At 39.5% G+C, this 21,826-nt stretch overlaps 15 pseudogenes; all 15 read right to left on the reverse strand.

Annotated features, from left to right (window-relative positions):
• Window positions 1-946: 946 nt before the first annotated feature.
• On the reverse strand, window positions 947-1,065 carry LOC127962107 (uncharacterized; annotated as a pseudogene).
• An 809-nt stretch (window positions 1,066-1,874) lies between these two features.
• LOC127961350 (uncharacterized) lies at window positions 1,875-1,993 on the reverse strand (annotated as a pseudogene).
• Window positions 1,994-2,481: 488 nt separating this feature from the next.
• On the reverse strand, window positions 2,482-2,600 carry LOC127962760 (uncharacterized; annotated as a pseudogene).
• Window positions 2,601-4,461: 1,861 nt separating this feature from the next.
• Window positions 4,462-4,580, reverse strand: LOC127962339 (uncharacterized; annotated as a pseudogene).
• Window positions 4,581-9,690: 5,110 nt separating this feature from the next.
• LOC127961352 (uncharacterized) lies at window positions 9,691-9,809 on the reverse strand (annotated as a pseudogene).
• A 488-nt stretch (window positions 9,810-10,297) lies between these two features.
• LOC127962663 (uncharacterized) lies at window positions 10,298-10,416 on the reverse strand (annotated as a pseudogene).
• A 486-nt stretch (window positions 10,417-10,902) lies between these two features.
• On the reverse strand, window positions 10,903-11,021 carry LOC127962176 (uncharacterized; annotated as a pseudogene).
• A 354-nt stretch (window positions 11,022-11,375) lies between these two features.
• LOC127962114 (uncharacterized) lies at window positions 11,376-11,494 on the reverse strand (annotated as a pseudogene).
• Window positions 11,495-13,193: 1,699 nt separating this feature from the next.
• Window positions 13,194-13,312, reverse strand: LOC127962121 (uncharacterized; annotated as a pseudogene).
• Window positions 13,313-15,011: 1,699 nt separating this feature from the next.
• On the reverse strand, window positions 15,012-15,130 carry LOC127962125 (uncharacterized; annotated as a pseudogene).
• Window positions 15,131-15,926: 796 nt separating this feature from the next.
• Window positions 15,927-16,045, reverse strand: LOC127961360 (uncharacterized; annotated as a pseudogene).
• Window positions 16,046-16,823: 778 nt separating this feature from the next.
• LOC127961367 (uncharacterized) lies at window positions 16,824-16,942 on the reverse strand (annotated as a pseudogene).
• Window positions 16,943-17,429: 487 nt separating this feature from the next.
• On the reverse strand, window positions 17,430-17,548 carry LOC127966165 (uncharacterized; annotated as a pseudogene).
• A 2,265-nt stretch (window positions 17,549-19,813) lies between these two features.
• Window positions 19,814-19,932, reverse strand: LOC127962131 (uncharacterized; annotated as a pseudogene).
• Window positions 19,933-21,630: 1,698 nt separating this feature from the next.
• LOC127962137 (uncharacterized) lies at window positions 21,631-21,749 on the reverse strand (annotated as a pseudogene).
• Window positions 21,750-21,826: the final 77 nt, after the last annotated feature.

Here is a 21,826-nt window from a genome sequence, read left to right on the forward strand (position 1 = left end):
AAGAGAGGACTATTTAAAGATCAGCCAATCAAATCGCCCATACATTATATAAGTAGGAATGAAAACCCAAAAGCTTACAGCACCTGGTATTCCGAGGCGGTCTCCCATCCAAGCACTAACCAGGCCAATACCTGCTAAGATTAAGAGATCGGGCATTGGCTCTTTTTTTTAAGATTATTATATAATTAGTAATAAATTTCCAATAATATTAGAGCACCTGGTATTACCAGGGGGTCTCCCATCCAAACACTACACAGGTCCATGACTGCTAAGATTCAAAGAATGGGCATTGACTCTTTTTTTTTCAAGATTATTATATAATTTGTGAAAAATTTACAAAAATCTTAAAGCAACTGGTATTACCAGGGGGTCTCCCATCCAATTACTAACCATGCCGAAACCTGCTTAGCTTCCGAGCTCAGACATGATCTGGCATAGCCAGGGTGGAATGGCCATAAGCGAAGACTGCTGCAGAGAGAGAGCTATTTAAAGATCAGCCAATCTAATCGCCGGTACATTATACAGGACCAAACCTGCTTAGCTTCCGAGAGCAGACGAGATCAGGCATAGCCAGGTTGTTACGGTCACAAGCGAAGGATACTGCAAAGAGAGGACTATTTAAAGATCAGCCAATCAAATCGCCGGTACATTATATAAGTAGGAAAGAAAACCCTAAAGCTTAAAGCACCTGGTATTCCCAGGCGGTCTCCCATCCAAGCACTAACCAGGCCAATACCTGCTAAGATTAAGAGATCGGGCATTGGCTCTTTTTTTAAGATTATTATATAATTAGTAATAAATTTCCAATAATATTAGAGCACCTGGTATTACCAGGGGGTCTCCCATCCAAACACTACACAGGTCCATGACTGCTAAGATTCAAAGAATGGGCATTGACTCTTTTTTTTTTCAAGATTATTATATAATTTGTGAAAAATTTACAAAAATCTTAAAGCAACTGGTATTACCAGGGGGTCTCCCATCCAATTACTAACCAGGCCCAAACCTGCTTAGCTTTCGAGCTCAGACATGATCTGGCATAGCCAGGGTGGTATGGCCATAAGCGAAGACTGCTGCAAAGAGAGAGCTATTTAAAGATCAGCCAATCTAATCGCCGGTACATTATATAAGTAGGAAAGAAAACCCTAAAGCTTAAAGCACCTGGTATTCCCAGGCGGTCTCCCATCCAAGCACTAACCAGGCCAATACCTGCTAAGATTAAGAGATCGGGCATTGACTCTTTTTTTTTTTTTTTTTTTTTTTTTTTTTTTTTAAGATTATTATATAATTAGTAATAAATTTCCAATAATATTAGAGCACCTGGTTTTCCGAGGCGGTCTCCCATCCAAACACTAAACAGGTCCATAGCTGCTAAGATTCAAAGATTGGGCATTGACTCTTTTTGTTTCAAGATAATTATATAATTAGTACAAATTTCCAAAAATATTACAGCAAATGGTATTCCGAGGCGGTCTCCCATCCAAGCACTAAACAGGTCCATACCTCCTAAGATTCAAAGATTGGGCATTTACTCTTTTTTTTTTTTTTTTTTTTTGCAAGATTATTATGTAATTAGTAAAAATTGCCAAAAATATTACAGCAACTGGTATTTCCCGGCCGTCTTCCATCCAAGTACTAACCAGGCAAAACCTGCTATTATTCAGAGATCGGGCATTGACTTTTTTTTTTTTTTTTCAAGATTATTATATAATTTGTGAAAAATTTCCAAAAATCTTAAAGCAACTGGTATTACCACAGTGTCTCCCATCCAATTACTAACCAGGCCCATACCTGCTAAGATTCAGATATGGGGCATTGACTCCTTTCTTTTTTTCTTGCAAGATTATTATATAATTTGTGAAAAATTTCCAAAAATCCTAAAGCAACTGGTATTACCAGGGGGTCTCCCATCCAATTACTAACCAGGCCCAAACCTGCTTAGCTTCCGAGCTCAGACATGATCTGGCATAGCCAGGGTGGTATGGCCATAAGCGAAGACTGCTGCAAAGAGAGAGCTATTTAAAGATCAGCCAATCTAATCGTCGGTACATTATACAGGACCAAACCTGCTTAGCTTCCGAGAGCAGACGAGATCAGGCATAGCCAGGTTGTTACGGTCGCAAGCGAAGGATACTGCAAAGAGAGGACTATTTAAAGATCAGCAAATCAAATCGCCCATACATTATATAAGTAGGAATGAAAACCCAAAAGCTTACAGCACCTGGTATTCCCAGGCGGTCTCCCATCCAAGCACTAACCAGGCCAATACCTGCTAAGATTAAGAGATCGGGCATTGGCTCTTTTTTTTTAAGATTATTATATAATTAGTAATAAATTTCCAATAATATTAGAGCACCTGGTATTACCAGGGGGTCTCCCATCCAAACACTACACAGGTCCATGACTGCTAAGATTCAAAGAATGGGCATTGACTCTTTTTTTTTTCAAGATTATTATATAATTTGTGAAAAATTTACAAAAATCTTAAAGCAACTGGTATTACCAGGGGGTCTCCCATCCATTTACTAACCAGGCCCAAACCTGCTTAGCTTCCGAGCTCAGACATGATCTGGCATAGCCAGGGTGGTATGGCCATAAGCGAAGACTGCTGCAAAGAGAGAGCTATTTAAAGATCAGTCAATCTAATCGCCGGTACATTATATAAGTAGGAAAGAAAACCCTAAAGCTTAAAGCACCTGGTATTCCCAGGCGGTCTCCCATCCAATTACTAACCAGGCCCATACCTGCAAAGATTAAGAGATCGGGCATTGACTCTTTTTTTTTAAGATTATTATATAATTAGTAATACATTTCCAATAATATTAGAGCACCTGGTTTTCCGAGGCGGTCTCCCATCCAAGCACTAAACAGGTCCATAACACCTAAGATTCATAGATTGGGCATTTACTCTATTTTTTTTTTTTTTTTTTTGCAAGATTATTATGTAATTAGTAAAAATTGCCAAAAATATTACAGCAACTGGTATTTCCCGGCCGTCTTCCATCCAAGTACTAACCAGGCAAAACCTGCTATTATTCAGAGATCAGGCATTGACTTTTTTTTTTTTTTTTCAAGATTATTATATAATTTGTGAAAAATTTCCAAAAATCTTAAAGCAACTGGTATTACCACAGTGTCTCCCATCCAATTACTAACCAGGCTCATACCTGCTAAGATTCAGATATGGGGCATTGACTCCTTTCTTTTTTTCTTGCAAGATTATTATATAATTTGTGAAAAATTTCCCAAAATCTTAAAGCAAATGGTATTACCAGGGGGTCTCCCATCCAATTAGTAACCAGGCCGAAACCTGCTTAGCTTCCGAGCTCAGACATGATCTGGCATAGCCAGGGTGGAATGGCCATAATCGAAGACTGCTGCAGAGAGAGAGCTATTTAAAGATCAGCCAATCTAATCGCCGGTACATTATACAGGACCAAACCTGCTTAGCTTCCGAGAGCAGACGAGATCAGGCATAGCCAGGTTGTTACGGTCGCAAGCGAAGGATACTGCAAAGAGAGGACTATTTAAAGATCAGCCAATCAAATCGCCCATACATTATATAAGTAGGAATGAAAACCCAAAAGCTTACAGCACCTGGTATTCCGAGGCGGTCTCCCATCCAAGCACTAACCAGGCCAATACCTGCTAAGATTAAGAGATCGGGCATTGGCTCTTTTTTTTTAAGATTATTATATAATTAGTAATAAATTTCCAATAATATTAGAGCACCTGGTATTACCAGGGGGTCTCCCATCCAAACACTACACAGGTCCATGACTGCTAAGATTCAAAGAATGGGCATTGACTCTTTTTTTTTCAAGATTATTATATAATTTGTGAAAAATTTACAAAAATCTTAAAGCAACTGGTATTACCAGGGGGTCTCCCATCCAATTACTAACCATGCCGAAACCTGCTTAGCTTCCGAGCTCAGACATGATCTGGCATAGCCAGGGTGGAATGGCCATAAGCGAAGACTGCTGCAGAGAGAGAGCTATTTAAAGATCAGCCAATCTAATCGCCGGTACATTATACAGGACCAAACCTGCTTAGCTTCCGAGAGCAGACGAGATCAGGCATAGCCAGGTTGTTACGGTCACAAGCGAAGGATACTGCAAAGAGAGGACTATTTAAAGATCAGCCAATCAAATCGCCGGTACATTATATAAGTAGGAAAGAAAACCCTAAAGCTTAAAGCACCTGGTATTCCCAGGCGGTCTCCCATCCAAGCACTAACCAGGCCAATACCTGCTAAGATTAAGAGATCGGGCATTGGCTCTTTTTTTAAGATTATTATATAATTAGTAATAAATTTCCAATAATATTAGAGCACCTGGTATTACCAGGGGGTCTCCCATCCAAACACTACACAGGTCCATGACTGCTAAGATTCAAAGAATGGGCATTGACTCTTTTTTTTTTCAAGATTATTATATAATTTGTGAAAAATTTACAAAAATCTTAAAGCAACTGGAATTACCAGGGGGTCTCCCATCCAATTACTAACCAGGCCCAAACCTGCTTAGCTTTCGAGCTCAGACATGATCTGGCATAGCCAGGGTGGTATGGCCATAAGCGAAGACTGCTGCAAAGAGAGAGCTATTTAAAGATCAGCCAATCTAATCGCCGGTACATTATATAAGTAGGAAAGAAAACCCTAAAGCTTAAAGCACCTGGTATTCCCAGGCGGTCTCCCATCCAAGCACTAACCAGGCCAATACCTGCTAAGATTAAGAGATCGGGCATTGACTCTTTTTTTTTTTTTTTTTTTTTTTTTTTTTTTTAAGATTATTATATAATTAGTAATAAATTTCCAATAATATTAGAGCACCTGGTTTTCCGAGGCGGTCTCCCATCCAAACACTAAACAGGTCCATAGCTGCTAAGATTCAAAGATTGGGAATTGACTCTTTTTGTTTCAAGATAATTATATAATTAGTACAAATTTCCAAAAATATTACAGCAAATGGTATTCCGAGGCGGTCTCCCATCCAAGCACTAAACAGGTCCATACCTCCTAAGATTCAAAGATTGGGCATTTACTCTTTTTTTTTCAAGATTATTATATAATTTGTGAAAAATTTACAAAAATCTTAAAGCAACTGGTATTACCAGGGGGTCTCCCATCCAATTACTAACCATGCCGAAACCTGCTTAGCTTCCGAGCTCAGACATGATCTGGCATAGCCAGGGTGGAATGGCCATAATCGAAGACTGCTGCAGAGAGAGAGCTATTTAAAGATCAGCCAATCTAATCGCCGCTACATTATACAGGACCAAACCTGCTTAGCTTCCGAGAGCAGACGAGATCAGGCATAGCCAGGTTGTTACGGTCGCAAGCGAAGGATACTGCAAAGAGAGGACTATTTAAAGATCAGCCAATCAAATCGCCCATACATTATATAAGTAGGAATGAAAACCCAAAAGCTTACAGCACCTGGTATTCCGAGGCGGTCTCCCATCCAAGCACTAACCAGGCCAATACCTGCTAAGATTAAGAGATCGGGCATTGGCTCTTTTTTTTTAAGATTATTATATAATTAGTAATAAATTTCCAATAATATTAGAGCACCTGGTATTACCAGGGGGTCTCCCATCCAAACACTACACAGGTCCATGACTGCTAAGATTCAAAGAATGGGCATTGACTCTTTTTTTTTCAAGATTATTATATAATTTGTGAAAAATTTACAAAAATCTTAAAGCAACTGGTATTACCAGGGGGTCTCCCATCCAATTACTAACCATGCCGAAACCTGCTTAGCTTCCGAGCTCAGACATGATCTGGCATAGCCAGGGTGGAATGGCCATAAGCGAAGACTGCTGCAGAGAGAGAGCTATTTAAAGATCAGCCAATCTAATCGCCGGTACATTATACAGGACCAAACCTGCTTAGCTTCCGAGAGCAGACGAGATCAGGCATAGCCAGGTTGTTACGGTCGCAAGCGAAGGATACTGCAAAGAGAGGACTATTTAAAGATCAGCCAATCAAATCGCCGGTACATTATATAAGTAGGAAAGAAAACCCTAAAGCTTAAAGCACCTGGTATTCCCAGGCGGTCTCCCATCCAAGCACTAACCAGGCCAATACCTGCTAAGATTAAGAGATCGGGCATTGGCTCTTTTTTTAAGATTATTATATAATTAGTAATAAATTTCCAATAATATTAGAGCACCTGGTATTACCAGGGGGTCTCCCATCCAAACACTACACAGGTCCATGACTGCTAAGATTCAAAGAATGGGCATTGACTCTTTTTTTTTTCAAGATTATTATATAATTTGTGAAAAATTTACAAAAATCTTAAAGCAACTGGTATTACCAGGGGGTCTCCCATCCAATTACTAACCAGGCCCAAACCTGCTTAGCTTTCGAGCTCAGACATGATCTGGCATAGCTTTTTTTTTTTTTTTTTTTTTTTTATTCAATAATTTCACATTTGACATATACATAAATTCCAATGCGTGTCACATCATTATCATATTCACTCATTCTATATTCATTATTGAATTTCACCCTCCATTATACGCTTATACTTACAATCCTAATTATCCAGGCATATTTATCATATGTTCTTTAAAGCATTGCAGAACTCTAGCATTGTTCCCCGTAAACCATATCATTCGCTATATCCAGTCTACTAAAAACTGTATTAAAATCTCCCATTACAATAATATTTTCCCATTTCTCCATCTGACCATTTAAATCCTTAAAAAAACATTTTCTTTTCTGCCTCTTCATTTGGCGCATGTACATTACACACAAAAACATTTTCCCCTCCTATAACCATTTTCACAATAATACATTTCCCTCCATTATCCCGATATATGATTTCAACATCATCATTCATGTGTCTTTTACATAAAACCGCAACGCCTTTCCCAATCCCCCCACCATTGTTATAATAAATTCCTCCTCTCCAACTTCTTTTAAAACATTCAATCATTTCATCTTTCCAAAATGTTTCTTGTAATAATATCACATCAGCTTTTTTGCATAGCGCTTTCATTTTCCCAAATTTATCAATTTTTGTTAAACCCCTCACATTGATTGAAACAAAACAAAGAGCCATTAACAACAAAACATTCATTTTTCATACTTTTCTCCCACATTCTCCATTAAAACTCCATCTTCATTTGTACCTGAGTTTCTTCTCCTTCTCTGTCCTTTTTCTCTACTTTCTCCTACATATGTTTTGGTGTCCAATATTCCTCTCTTCATTCCCCTCCTCAGCTCCTCCAAATTTACTTCTATGCATTCCTCTACTTGCTCCTTCTCCTTTTTTTCCTCCTGTCTTTCTTTTATTATAACATCCACCGGACCCCTACACCCCTCTATCATATGTTCCACCATTTCAAACCCCTCTCTTCTCTCCAACTCCTTATCCCCCCCCTTTTCCTGCTCCTGACTTTTACTATCATTCAGAGACCCATCTTCCTCTCCCTCATTTATGACTCTTTCCATACTCTCCATATTCTCCTCTGGTTCACCATGTTCAGTTTTATCATTTGTCTCTTCTTCATGTTCACTTTCACAGTCACACCTTATGAATACTTTCCCACAATCCAGACATTTATCAGCTTTACAGTCTTTCGCGAAATGCCCTTGCTCAAAGCATTCATAACATTTGAAATCAGGACAGTCCCTGAAAATGTGTCCTGGCTGCATACACATCCGACATAGTTTTTGCTGTCCATCATGTATGACCCTAAAGTACTGAGTGCCATCTGCCGTTTCAAATTTAGCACTATAGGGTAGTGATGTTACCTCTTTTGGAAATTTAACCTTCACATACCTCGTTCCATCAGCAATGTTTGTTCCAGGATAGACTCTTCTCTTTATTTTTGTCATTGGATTAACTCCCCAAAACTTCAATTTGTTCTCAATCACTTCATCCTCCAAGTATGCAGGCAAGTGAAGAAAAGACACAATATGTTCCTTTACCTCCAGCCTCCTTATTTCGAAGAATTGACCTTTTATTTCCATTCCATCCAATAATACATCACAAAGTTCTGCATCTTCCACAGTCAACTCATATTCCTCCCCATACTTTGGTCTCACTGCCAGCAATTTACCAAATCCAATCTTCTCTGAAACTACTTTAATGATATCCACAGCTTTTACCTCCTTATTTCCTTTTAAGTCCAACACCACCGTTGCTTCTTTCAGATAATCCACTCTTTGCTTGATTCCCCTCTGTGCTCCATGATCCATATTTCCTCCATTTGCCTCTCTTGATGATCTATCTGCTCCATGTGGTTCCAAACGTTCTTCTAGTCCTCCTGCCATTGCCAGATCTTTACCATGTGGTCCATCCATTTTTGTAAACAAAAAAGCACAAACAAAAGCTTGCCTCCAAGCAGATAAACTGCTTGGAGCTTAAACGTGGGCTTTTTTCCCAAAACAAACCCAAATCTCCTCCCACAGAATAAACAGAAAAAAGTAAAATACAAAATAAAGCTTTAGAAGAGCCTTTCTCTTCCAACTGCAATCAGACACACCTTCCCAATCACTCTCTAGCACGTCCTGATTTTGCCAAGTTCGATGTGTTCCTAGGTCAACATATTTTGTTGACCCTGGAACAACATTTTACTCCAAAAATATATTCTTAACCATATCCCTACACCTAAACCTAACCTTAACCATGAGTAATCCCTAAAATCAGAGGATATGATAGATGAATGACACTGATGTACAAGCACCAAACACTGATTTTAAGCGTAAACTTCACAAAATCTATAAACTGGTTCTTCAAATCTGATTGGTTAATCACAATGTTGTTCCAGGGTCAACAACGATGTTGTCCCAGGAACATGTCTCACTTGGTAAAATCAGGTTCTGCCACTCTCTATCGCCGCCAGGTTGGTATGGCCATAAGCGAAGACTGCTGCAAAGAGAGAGCTATTTAAAGATCAGCCAATCTAATCGCCGGTACATTATATAAGTAGGAAAGAAAACCCTAAAGCTTAAAGCACCTGGTATTCCCAGGCGGTCTCCCATCCAAGCACTAACCAGGCCAATACCTGCTAAGATTAAGAGATCGGGCATTGACTCTTTATTTTTTTTTATTTTTTTTTTTTTTTAAGATTATTATATAATTAGTAATAAATTTCCAATAATATTAGAGCACCTGGTTTTCCGAGGCGGTCTCCCATCCAAACACTAAACAGGTCCATAGCTGCTAAGATTCAAAGATTGGGCATTGACTCTTTTTGTTTCAAGATAATTATATAATTAGTACAAATTTCCAAAAATATTACAGCAAATGGTATTCCGAGGCGGTCTCCCATCCAAGCACTAAACAGGTCCATACCTCCTAAGAATCAAAGATTGGGCATTTACTCTTTTTTTTTTTTTTTTTTTTTTGCAAGATTATTATGTAATTAGTAAAAATTGCCAAAAATATTACAGCAACTGGTATTTCCCGGCCGTCTTCCATCCAAGTACTAACCAGGCAAAACCTGCTATTATTCAGAGATCGGGCATTGACTTTTTTTTTTTTTTTTTCAAGATTATTATATAATTTGTGAAAAATTTCCAAAAATCTTAAAGCAACTGGTATTACCACAGTGTCTCCCATCCAATTACTAACCAGGCCCATACCTGCTAAGATTCAGATATGGGGCATTGACTCCTTTCTTTTTTTCTTGCAAGATTATTATATAATTTGTGAAAAATTTCCAAAAATCCTAAAGCAACTGGTATTACCAGGGGGTCTCCCATCCAATTACTAACCAGGCCCAAACCTGCTTAGCTTCCGAGCTCAGACATGATCTGGCATAGCCAGGGTGGTATGGCCATAAGCGAAGACTGCTGCAAAGAGAGAGCTATTTAAAGATCAGCCAATCTAATCGCCGGTACATTATACAGGACCAAACCTGCTTAGCTTCCGAGAGCAGACGAGATCAGGCATAGCCAGGTTGTTACGGTCGCAAGCGAAGGATACTGCAAAGAGAGGACTATTTAAAGATCAGCAAATCAAATCGCCCATACATTATATAAGTAGGAATGAAAACCCAAAAGCTTACAGCACCTGGTATTCCCAGGCGGTCTCCCATCCAAGCACTAACCAGGCCAATACCTGCTAAGATTAAGAGATCGGGCATTGGCTCTTTTTTTTTAAGATTATTATATAATTAGTAATAAATTTCCAATAATATTAGAGCACCTGGTATTACCAGGGGGTCTCCCATCCAAACACTACACAGGTCCATGACTGCTAAGATTCAAAGAATGGGCATTGACTCTTTTTTTTTTCAAGATTATTATATAATTTGTGAAAAATTTACAAAAATCTTAAAGCAACTGGTATTACCAGGGGGTCTCCCATCCAATTACTAACCAGGCCCAAACCTGCTTAGCTTCCGAGCTCAGACATGATCTGGCATTGCCAGGGTGGTATGGCCATAAGCGAAGACTGCTGCAAAGAGAGAGCTATTTAAAGATCAGCCAATCTAATCGCCGGTACATTATACAGGACCAAACCTGCTTAGCTTCCGAGAGCAGACGAGATCAGGCATAGCCAGGTTGTTACGGTCGCAAGCGAAGGATACTGCAAAGAGAGGACTATTTAAAGATCAGCCAATCAAATCGCCCATACATTATATAAGTAGGAATGAAAACCCAAAAGCTTACAGCACCTGGTATTCCGAGGCGGTCTCCCATCCAAGCACTAACCAGGCCAATACCTGCTAAGATTAAGAGATCGGGCATTGGCTCTTTTTTTAAGATTATTATATAATTAGTAATAAATTTCCAATAATATTAGAGCACCTGGTATTACCAGGGGGTCTCCCATCCAAACACTACACAGGTCCATGACTGCTAAGATTCAAAGAATGGGCATTGACTCTTTTTTTTTTCAAGATTATTATATAATTTGTGAAAAATTTACAAAAATCTTAAAGCAACTGGTATTACCAGGGGATCTCCCATCCAATTACTAACCAGGCCCAAACCTGCTTAGCTTCCGAGCTCAGACATGATCTGGCATAGCCAGGGTGGTATGGCCATAAGCGAAGACTGCTGCAAAGAGAGAGCTATTTAAAGATCAGTCAATCTAATCGCCGGTACATTATATAAGTAGGAAAGAAAACCTTAAAGCTTAAAGCACCTGGTATTCCCAGGCGGTCTCCCATCCAAGCACTAACCAGGCCAATACCTGCTAAGATTAAGAGATCGGGCATTGGCTCTTTTTTTAAGATTATTATATAATTAGTAATAAATTTCCAATAATATTAGAGCACCTGGTATTACCAGGGGGTCTCCCATCCAAACACTACACAGGTCCATGACTGCTAAGATTCAAAGAATGGGCATTGACTCTTTTTTTTTTCAAGATTATTATATAATTTGTGAAAAATTTACAAAAATCTTAAAGCAACTGGTATTACCAGGGGGTCTCCCATCCAATTACTAACCAGGCCCAAACCTGCTTAGCTTTCGAGCTCAGACATGATCTGGCATAGCCAGGGTGGTATGGCCATAAGCGAAGACTGCTGCAAAGAGAGAGCTATTTAAAGATCAGCCAATCTAATCGCCGGTACATTATATAAGTAGGAAAGAAAACCCTAAAGCTTAAAGCACCTGGTATTCCCAGGCGGTCTCCCATCCAAGCACTAACCAGGCCAATACCTGCTAAGATTAAGAGATCGGGCATTGACTCTTTTTTTAAGATTATTATATAATTAGTAATAAATTTCCAATAATATTAGAGCACCTGGTTTTCCGAGGCGGTCTCCCATCCAAACACTAAACAGGTCCATAGCTGCTAAGATTCAAAGATTGGGCATTGACTCTTTTTGTTTCAAGATAATTATATAATTAGTACAAATTTCCAAAAATATTACAGCAAATGGTATTCCGAGGCGGTCTCCCATCCAAGCACTAAACAGGTCCATACCTCCTAAGATTCAAAGATTGGGCATTTACTCTTTTTTTTTCAAGATTATTATATAATTTGTGAAAAATTTACAAAAATCTTAAAGCAACTGGTATTACCAGGGGGTCTCCCATCCAATTACTAACCATGCCGAAACCTGCTTAGCTTCCGAGCTCAGACATGATCTGGCATAGCCAGGGTGGAATGGCCATAATCGAAGACTGCTGCAGAGAGAGAGCTATTTAAAGATCAGCCAATCTAATCGCCGGTACATTATACAGGACCAAACCTGCTTAGCTTCCGAGAGCAGACGAGATCAGGCATAGCCAGGTTGTTACGGTCGCAAGCGAAGGATACTGCAAAGAGAGGACTATTTAAAGATCAGCCAATCAAATCGCCCATACATTATATAAGTAGGAATGAAAACCCAAAAGCTTACAGCACCTGGTATTCCGAGGCGGTCTCCCATCCAAGCACTAACCAGGCCAATACCTGCTAAGATTAAGAGATCGGGCATTGGCTCTTTTTTTTTAAGATTATTATATAATTAGTAATAAATTTCCAATAATATTAGAGCACCTGGTATTACCAGGGGGTCTCCCATCCAAACACTACACAGGTCCATGACTGCTAAGATTCAAAGAATGGGCATTGACTCTTTTTTTTTCAAGATTATTATATAATTTGTGAAAAATTTACAAAAATCTTAAAGCAACTGGTATTACCAGGGGGTCTCCCATCCAATTACTAACCATGCCGAAACCTGCTTAGCTTCCGAGCTCAGACATGATCTGGAATAGCCAGGGTGGAATGGCCATAAGCGAAGACTGCTGCAGAGAGAGAGCTATTTAAAGATCAGCCAATCTAATCGCCGGTACATTATACAGGACCAAACCTGCTTAGCTTCCGAGAGCAGACGAGATCAGGCATAGCCAGGTTGTTACGGTCGCAAGCGAAGGATACTGCAAAGAGAGGACTATTTAAAGATCAGCCAATCAAATCGCCGGTACATTATATAAGTAGGAAAGAAAACCCTAAAGCTTAAAGCACCTGGTATTCCCAGGCGGTCTCCCATCCAAGCACTAACCAGGCCAATACCTGCTAAGATTAAGAGATCGGGCATTGGCTCTTTTTTTAAGATTATTATATAATTAGTAATAAATTTCCAATAATATTAGAGCACCTGGTATTACCAGGGGGTCTCCCATCCAAACACTACACAGGTCCATGACTGCTAAGATTCAAAGAATGGGCATTGACTCTTTTTTTTTTCAAGATTATTATATAATTTGTGAAAAATTTACAAAAATCTTAAAGCAACTGGTATTACCAGGGGGTCTCCCATCCAATTACTAACCAGGCCCAAACCTGCTTAGCTTTCGAGCTCAGACATGATCTGGCATAGCCAGGGTGGTATGGCCATAAGCGAAGACTGCTGCAAAGAGAGAGCTATTTAAAGATCAGCCAATCTAATCGCCGGTACATTATATAAGTAGGAAAGAAAACCCTAAAGCTTAAAGCACCTGGTATTCCCAGGCGGTCTCCCATCCAAGCACTAACCAGGCCAATACCTGCTAAGATTAAGAGATCGGGCATTGACTCTTTTTTTAAGATTATTATATAATTAGTAATAAATTTCCAATAATATTAGAGCACCTGGTTTTCCGAGGCGGTCTCCCATCCAAACACTAAACAGGTCCATAGCTGCTAAGATTCAAAGATTGGGCATTGACTCTTTTTGTTTCAAGATAATTATATAATTAGTACAAATTTCCAAAAATATTACAGCAAATGGTATTCCGAGGCGGTCTCCCATCCAAGCACTAAACAGGTCCATACCTCCTAAGATTCAAAGATTGGGCATTTACTCTTTTTTTTTCAAGATTATTATATAATTTGTGAAAAATTTACAAAAATCTTAAAGCAACTGGTATTACCAGGGGGTCTCCCATCCAATTACTAACCATGCCGAAACCTGCTTAGCTTCCGAGCTCAGACATGATTTGGCATAGCCAGGGTGGAATGGCCATAATCGAAGACTGCTGCAGAGAGAGAGCTATTTAAAGATCAGCCAATCTAATCGCCGGTACATTATACAGGACCAAACCTGCTTAGCTTCCGAGAGCAGACGAGATCAGGCATAGCCAGGTTGTTACGGTCGCAAGCGAAGGATACTGCAAAGAGAGGACTATTTAAAGATCAGCCAATCAAATCGCCCATACATTATATAAGTAGGAATGAAAACCCAAAAGCTTACAGCACCTGGTATTCCGAGGCGGTCTCCCATCCAAGCACTAACCAGGCCAATACCTGCTAAGATTAAGAGATCGGGCATTGGCTCTTTTTTTTTAAGATTATTATATAATTAGTAATAAATTTCCAATAATATTAGAGCACCTGGTATTACCAGGGGTTCTCCCATCCAAACACTACACAGGTCCATGACTGCTAAGATTCAAAGAATGGGCATTGACTCTTTTTTTTTCAAGATTATTATATAATTTGTGAAAAATTTACAAAAATCTTAAAGCAACTGGTATTACCAGGGGGTCTCCCATCCAATTACTAACCATGCCGAAACCTGCTTAGCTTCCGAGCTCAGACATGATCTGGAATAGCCAGGGTGGAATGGCCATAAGCGAAGACTGCTGCAGAGAGAGAGCTATTTAAAGATCAGCCAATCTAATCGCCGGTACATTATACAGGACCAAACCTGCTTAGCTTCCGAGAGCAGACGAGATCAGGCATAGCCAGGTTGTTACGGTCGCAAGCGAAGGATACTGCAAAGAGAGGACTATTTAAAGATCAGCCAATCAAATCGCCGGTACATTATATAAGTAGGAAAGAAAACCCTAAAGCTTAAAGCACCTGGTATTCCCAGGCGGTCTCCCATCCAAGCACTAACCAGGCCAATACCTGCTAAGATTAAGAGATCGGGCATTGGCTCTTTTTTTAAGATTATTATATAATTAGTAATAAATTTCCAATAATATTAGAGCACCTGGTATTACCAGGGGGTCTCCCATCCAAACACTACACAGGTCCATGACTGCTAAGATTCAAAGAATGGGCATTGACTCTTTTTTTTTTCAAGATTATTATATAATTTGTGAAAAATTTACAAAAATCTTAAAGCAACTGGTATTACCAGGGGGTCTCCCATCCAATTACTAACCAGGCCCAAACCTGCTTAGCTTTCGAGCTCAGACATGATCTGGCATAGCCAGGGTGGTATGGCCATAAGCGAAGACTGCTGCAAAGAGAGAGCTATTTAAAGATCAGCCAATCTAATCGCCGGTACATTATATAAGTAGGAAAGAAAACCCTAAAGCTTAAAGCACCTGGTATTCCCAGGCGGTCTCCCATCCAAGCACTAACCAGGCCAATACCTGCTAAGATTAAGAGATCGGGCATTGACTCTTTTTTTTTTTTTTTTTTTTTAAGATTATTATATAATTAGTAATAAATTTCCAATAATATTAGAGCACCTGGTTTTCCGAGGCGGTCTCCCATTCAAACACTAAACAGGTCCATAGCTGCTAAGATTCAAAGATTGGGCATTGACTCTTTTTGTTTCAAGATAATTATATAATTAGTACAAATTTCCAAAAATATTACAGCAAATGGTATTCCGAGGCGGTCTCCCATCCAAGCACTAAACAGGTCCATACCTCCTAAGATTCAAAGATTGGGCATTTACTCTTTTTTTTTTTTTTTTTTTTGCAAGATTATTATGTAATTAGTAAAAATTGCCAAAAATATTACAGCAACTGGTATTTCCCGGCCGTCTTCCATCCAAGTACTAACCAGGCAAAACCTGCTATTATTCAGAGATCGGGCATTGACTTTTTTTTTTTTTTTTCAAGATTATTATATAATTTGTGAAAAATTTCCAAAAATCTTAAAGCAACTGGTATTACCACAGTGTCTCCCATCCAATTACTAACCAGGACCATACCTGCTAAGATTCAGATATGGGGCATTGACTCCTTTCTTTTTTTCTTGCAAGATTATTATATAATTTGTGAAAAATTTCCAAAAATCCTAAAGCAACTGGTATTACCAGGGGGTCTCCCATCCAATTACTAACCAGGCCCAAACCTGCTTAGCTTCCGAGCTCAGACATGATCTGGCATAGCCAGGGTGGTATGGCCATAAGCGAAGACTGCTGCAAAGAGAGAGCTATTTAAAGATCAGCCAATCTAATCGCCGGTACATTATACAGGACCAAACCTGCTTAGCTTCCGAGAGCAGACGAGATCAGGCATAGCCAGGTTGTTACGGTCGCAAGCGAAGGATACTGCAAAGAGAGGACTATTTAAAGATCAGCAAATCAAATCGCCCATACATTATATAAGTAGGAATGAAAACCCAAAAGCTTACAGCACCTGGTATTCCCAGGCGGTCTCCCATCCAAGCACTAACAAGGCCAATACCTGCTAAGATTAAGAGATCGGGCATTGGCTCTTTTTTTAAGATTATTATATAATTAGTAATAAATTTCCAATAATATTAGAGCACCTGGTATTACCAGGGGGTCTCCCATCCAAACACTACACAGGTCCATGACTGCTAAGATTCAAAGATTGGGCATTTACTCTTTTTTTTTTTTTTTTTTTTTGCAAGATTATTATGTAATTAGTAAAAATTGCCAAAAATATTACAGCAACTGGTATTTCCCGGCCGTCTTCCATCCAAGTACTAACCAGGCAAAACCTGCTATTATTCAGAGATCGGGCATTGACTTTTTTTTTTTTTTCAAGATTATTATATAATTTGTGAAAAATTTCCAAAAATCTTAAAGCAACTGGTATTACCACAGTGTCTCCCATCCAATTACTAACCAGGCCCATACCTGCTAAGATTCAGATATGGGGCATTGACTCCTTTCTTTTTTTCTTGCAAGATTATTATATAATTTGTGAAAAATTTCCAAAAATCCTAAAGCAACTGGTATTACCAGGGGGTCTCCCATCCAATTACTAACCAGGCCCAAACCTGCTTAGCTTCCGAGCTCAGACATGATCTGGCATAGCCAGGGTGGTATGGCCATAAGCGAAGACTGCTGCAAAGAGAGAGCTATTTAAAGATCAGCCAATCTAATCGCCGGTACATTATACAGGACCAAACCTGCTTAGCTTCCGAGAGCAGACGAGATCAGGCATAGCCAGGTTGTTACGGTCGCAAGCGAAGGATACTGCAAAGAGAGGACTATTTAAAGATCAGCAAATCAAATCGCCCATACATTATATAAGTAGGAATGAAAACCCAAAAGCTTACAGCACCTGGTATTCCCAGGCGGTCTCCCATCCAAGCACTAACCAGGCCAATACCTGCTAAGATTAAGAGATCGGGCATTGGCTCTTTTTTTTAAGATTATTATATAATTAGTAATAAATTTCCAATAATATTAGAGCACCTGGTATTACCAGGGGGTCTCCCATCCAAACACTACACAGGTCCATGACTGCTAAGATTCAAAGAATGGGCATTGACTCTTTTTTTTTTCAAGATTATTATATAATTTGTGAAAAATTTACAAAAATCTTAAAGCAACTGGTATTACCAGGGGGTCTCCCATCCAATTACTAACCAGGCCCAAACCTGCTTAGCTTCCGAGCTCAGACATGATCTGGCATAGCCAGGGTGGTATGGCCATAAGCGAAGACTGCTGCAAAGAGAGAGCTATTTAAAGATCAGCCAATCTAATCGCCGGTACATTATACAGGACCAAACCTGCTTAGCTTCCGAGAGCAGACGAGATCAGGCATAGCCAGGTTGTTACGGTCGCAAGCGAAGGATACTGCAAAGAGAGGACTATTTAAAGATCAGCCAATCAAATCGCCCATACATTATATAAGTAGGAATGAAAACCCAAAAGCTTACAGCACCTGGTATTCCGAGGCGGTCTCCCATCCAAGCACTAACCAGGCCAATACCTGCTAAGATTAAGAGATCGGGCATTGGCTCTTTTTTTAAGATTATTATATAATTAGTAATAAATTTCCAATAATATTAGAGCACCTGGTATTACCAGGGGGTCTCCCATCCAGACACTAAACAGGTCCATGACTGCTAAGATTCAAAGAATGGGCATTGACTCTTTTTTTTTTTCAAGATTATTATATAATTTGTGAAAAATTTACAAAAATCTTAAAGCAACTGGTATTACCAGGGGGTCTCCCATCCAATTACTAACCAGGCCCATACCTGCTAAGATTAAGAGATCGGGCATTGACTCTTTTTTTTTAAGATTATTATATAATTAGTAATACATTTCCAATAATATTAGAGCACCTGGTTTTCCGAGGCGGTCTCCCATCCAAGCACTAAACAGGTCCATACCTCCTAAGATTCATAGATTGGGCATTTACTCTATTTTTTTTTTTTTTTTTTTTGCAAGATTATTATGTAATTAGTAAAAATTGCCAAAAATATTACAGCAACTGGTATTTCCCGGCCGTCTTCCATCCAAGTACTAACCAGGCAAAACCTGCTATTATTCAGAGATCAGGCATTGACTTTTTTTTTTTTTTTCAAGATTATTATATAATTTGTGAAAAATTTCCAAAAATCTTAAAGCAACTGGTATTACCACAGTGTCTCCCATCCAATTACTAACCAGGCTCATACCTGCTAAGTTTCAGATATGGGGCATTGACTCCTTTCTTTTTTTCTTGCAAGATTATTATATAATTTGTGAAAAATTTCCCAAAATCTTAAAGCAAATGGTATTACCAGGGGGTCTCCCATCCAATTACTAACCAGGCCGAAACCTGCTTAGCTTCCGAGCTCAGACATGATCTGGCATAGCCAGGGTGGAATGGCCATAATCGAAGACTGCTGCAGAGAGAGAGCTATTTAAAGATCAGCCAATCTAATCGCCGGTACATTATACAGGACCAAACCTGCTTAGCTTCCGAGAGCAGACGAGATCAGGCATAGCCAGGTTGTTACGGTCGCAAGCGAAGGATACTGCAAAGAGAGGACTATTTAAAGATCAGCCAATCAAATCGCCCATACATTATATAAGTAGGAATGAAAACCCAAAAGCTTACAGCACCTGGTATTCCGAGGCGGTCTCCCATCCAAGCACTAACCAGGCCAATACCTGCTAAGATTAAGAGATCGGGCATTGGCTCTTTTTTTTTTAAGATTATTATATAATTAGTAATAAATTTCCAATAATATTAGAGCACCTGGTATTACCAGGGGGTCTCCCATCCAAACACTACACAGGTCCATGACTGCTAAGATTCAAAGAATGGGCATTGACTCTTTTTTTTTCAAGATTATTATATAATTTGTGAAAAATTTACAAAAATCTTAAAGCAACTGGTATTACCAGGGGGTCTCCCATCCAATTACTAACCATGCCGAAACCTGCTTAGCTTCCGAGCTCAGACATGATCTGGCATAGCCAGGGTGGAATGGCCATAAGCGAAGACTGCTGCAGAGAGAGAGCTATTTAAAGATCAGCCAATCTAATCGCCGGTACATTATAGAGGACCAAACCTGCTTAGCTTCCGAGAGCAGACGAGATCAGGCATAGCCAGGTTGTTACGGTCACAAGCGAAGGATACTGCATAGAGAGGACTATTTAAAGATCAGCCAATCAAATCGCCGGTACATTATATAAGTAGGAAAGAAAACCCTAAAGCTTAAAGCACCTGGTATTCCCAGGCGGTCTCCCATCCAAGCACTAACCAGGCCAATACCTGCTAAGATTAAGAGATCGGGCATTGGCTCTTTTTTTAAGATTATTATATAATTAGTAATAAATTTCCAATAATATTAGAGCACCTGGTATTACCAGGGGGTCTCCCATCCAAACATTACACAGGTCCATGACTGCTAAGATTCAAAGAATGGGCATTGACTCTTTTTTTTTTCAAGATTATTATATAATTTGTGAAAAATTTACAAAAATCTTAAAGCAACTGGTATTACCAGGGGGTCTCCCATCCAATTACTAACCAGGCCCAAACCTGCTTAGCTTTCGAGCTCAGACATGATCTGGCATAGCCAGGGTGGTATGGCCATAAGCGAAGACTGCTGCAAAGAGAGAGCTATTTAAAGATCAGCCAATCTAATCGCCGGTACATTATATAAGTTGGAAAGAAAACCCTAAAGCTTAAAGCACCTGGTATTCCCAGGCGGTCTCCCATCCAAGCACTAACCAGGCCAATACCTGCTAAGATTAAGAGATCGGGCATTGACTCTTTTTTTAAGATTATTATATAATTAGTAATAAATTTCCAATAATATTAGAGCACCTGGTTTTCCGAGGCGGTCTCCCATCCAAACACTAAACAGGTCCATAGCTGCTAAGATTCAAAGATTGGGCATTGACTCTTTTTGTTTCAAGATAATTATATAATTAGTACAAATTTCCAAAAATATTACAGCAAATGGTATTCCGAGGCGGTCTCCCATCCAAGCACTAAACAGGTCCATACCTCCTAAGATTCAAAGATTGGGCATTTACTCTTTTTTTTTCAAGATTATTATATAATTTGTGAAAAATTTACAAAAATCTTAAAGCAACTGGTATTACCAGGGGGTCTCCCATCCAATTACTAACCATGCCGAAACCTGCTTAGCTTCCGAGCTCAGACATGATCTGGCATAGCCAGGGTGGAATGGCCATAATCGAAGACTGCTGCAGAGAGAGAGCTATTTAAAGATCAGCCAATCTAATCGCCGGTACATTATACAGGACCAAACCTGCTTAGCTTCCGAGAGCAGACGAGATCAGGCATAGCCAGGTTGTTACGGTCGCAAGCGAAGGATACTGCAAAGAGAGGACTATTTAAAGATCAGCCAATCAAATCGCCCATACATTATATAAGTAGGAATGAAAACCCAAAAGCTTACAGCACCTGGTATTCCGAGGCGGTCTCCCATCCAAGCACTAACCAGGCCAATACCTGCTAAGATTAAGAGATCGGGCATTGGCTCTTTTTTTTAAGATTATTATATAATTAGTAATAAATTTCCAATAATATTAGAGCACCTGGTATTACCAGGGGGTCTCCCATCCAAACACTACACAGGTCCATGACTGCTAAGATTCAAAGAATGGGCATTGACTCTTTTTTTTTCAAGATTATTATATAATTTGTGAAAAATTTACAAAAATCTTAAAGCAACTGGTATTACCAGGGGGTCTCCCATCCAATTACTATCCATGCCGAAACCTGCTTAGCTTCCGAGCTCAGACATGATCTGGCATAGCCAGGGTGGAATGTCCATAAGCGAAGACTGCTGCAGAGAGAGAGCTATTTAAAGATCAGCCAATCTAATCGCCGGTACATTATACAGGACCAAACCTGCTTAGCTTCCGAGAGCAGACGAGATCAGGCATAGCCAGGTTGTTACGGTCGCAAGCGAAGGATACTGCAAAGAGAGGACTATTTAAAGATCAGCCAATCAAATCGCCGGTACATTATATAAGTAGGAAAGAAAACCCTAAAGCTTAAAGCACCTGGTATTCCCAGGCGGTCTCCCATCCAAGCACTAACCAGGCCAATACCTGCTAAGATTAAGAGATCGGGCATTGGCTCTTTTTTTAAGATTATTATATAATTAGTAATAAATTTCCAATAATATTAGAGCACCTGGTATTACCAGGGGGTCTCCCATCCAAACACTACACAGGTCCATGACTGCTAAGATTCAAAGAATGGGCATTGACTCTTTTTTTTTTCAAGATTATTATATAATTTGTGAAAAATTTACAAAAATCTTAAAGCAACTGGTATTACCAGGGGGTCTCCCATCCAATTACTAACCAGGCCCAAACCTGCTTAGCTTTCGAGCTCAGACATGATCTGGCATAGCCAGGGTGGTATGGCCATAAGCGAAGACTGCTGCAAAGAGAGAGCTATTTAAAGATCAGCCAATCTAATCGCCGGTACATTATATAAGTAGGAAAGAAA

The sequence above is a fragment of the Carassius gibelio genome, chromosome A3 (assembly GCF_023724105.1).
Source record: "Carassius gibelio isolate Cgi1373 ecotype wild population from Czech Republic chromosome A3, carGib1.2-hapl.c, whole genome shotgun sequence".
NCBI classification, from domain to species: Eukaryota; Metazoa; Chordata; class Actinopteri; order Cypriniformes; family Cyprinidae; genus Carassius; species Carassius gibelio.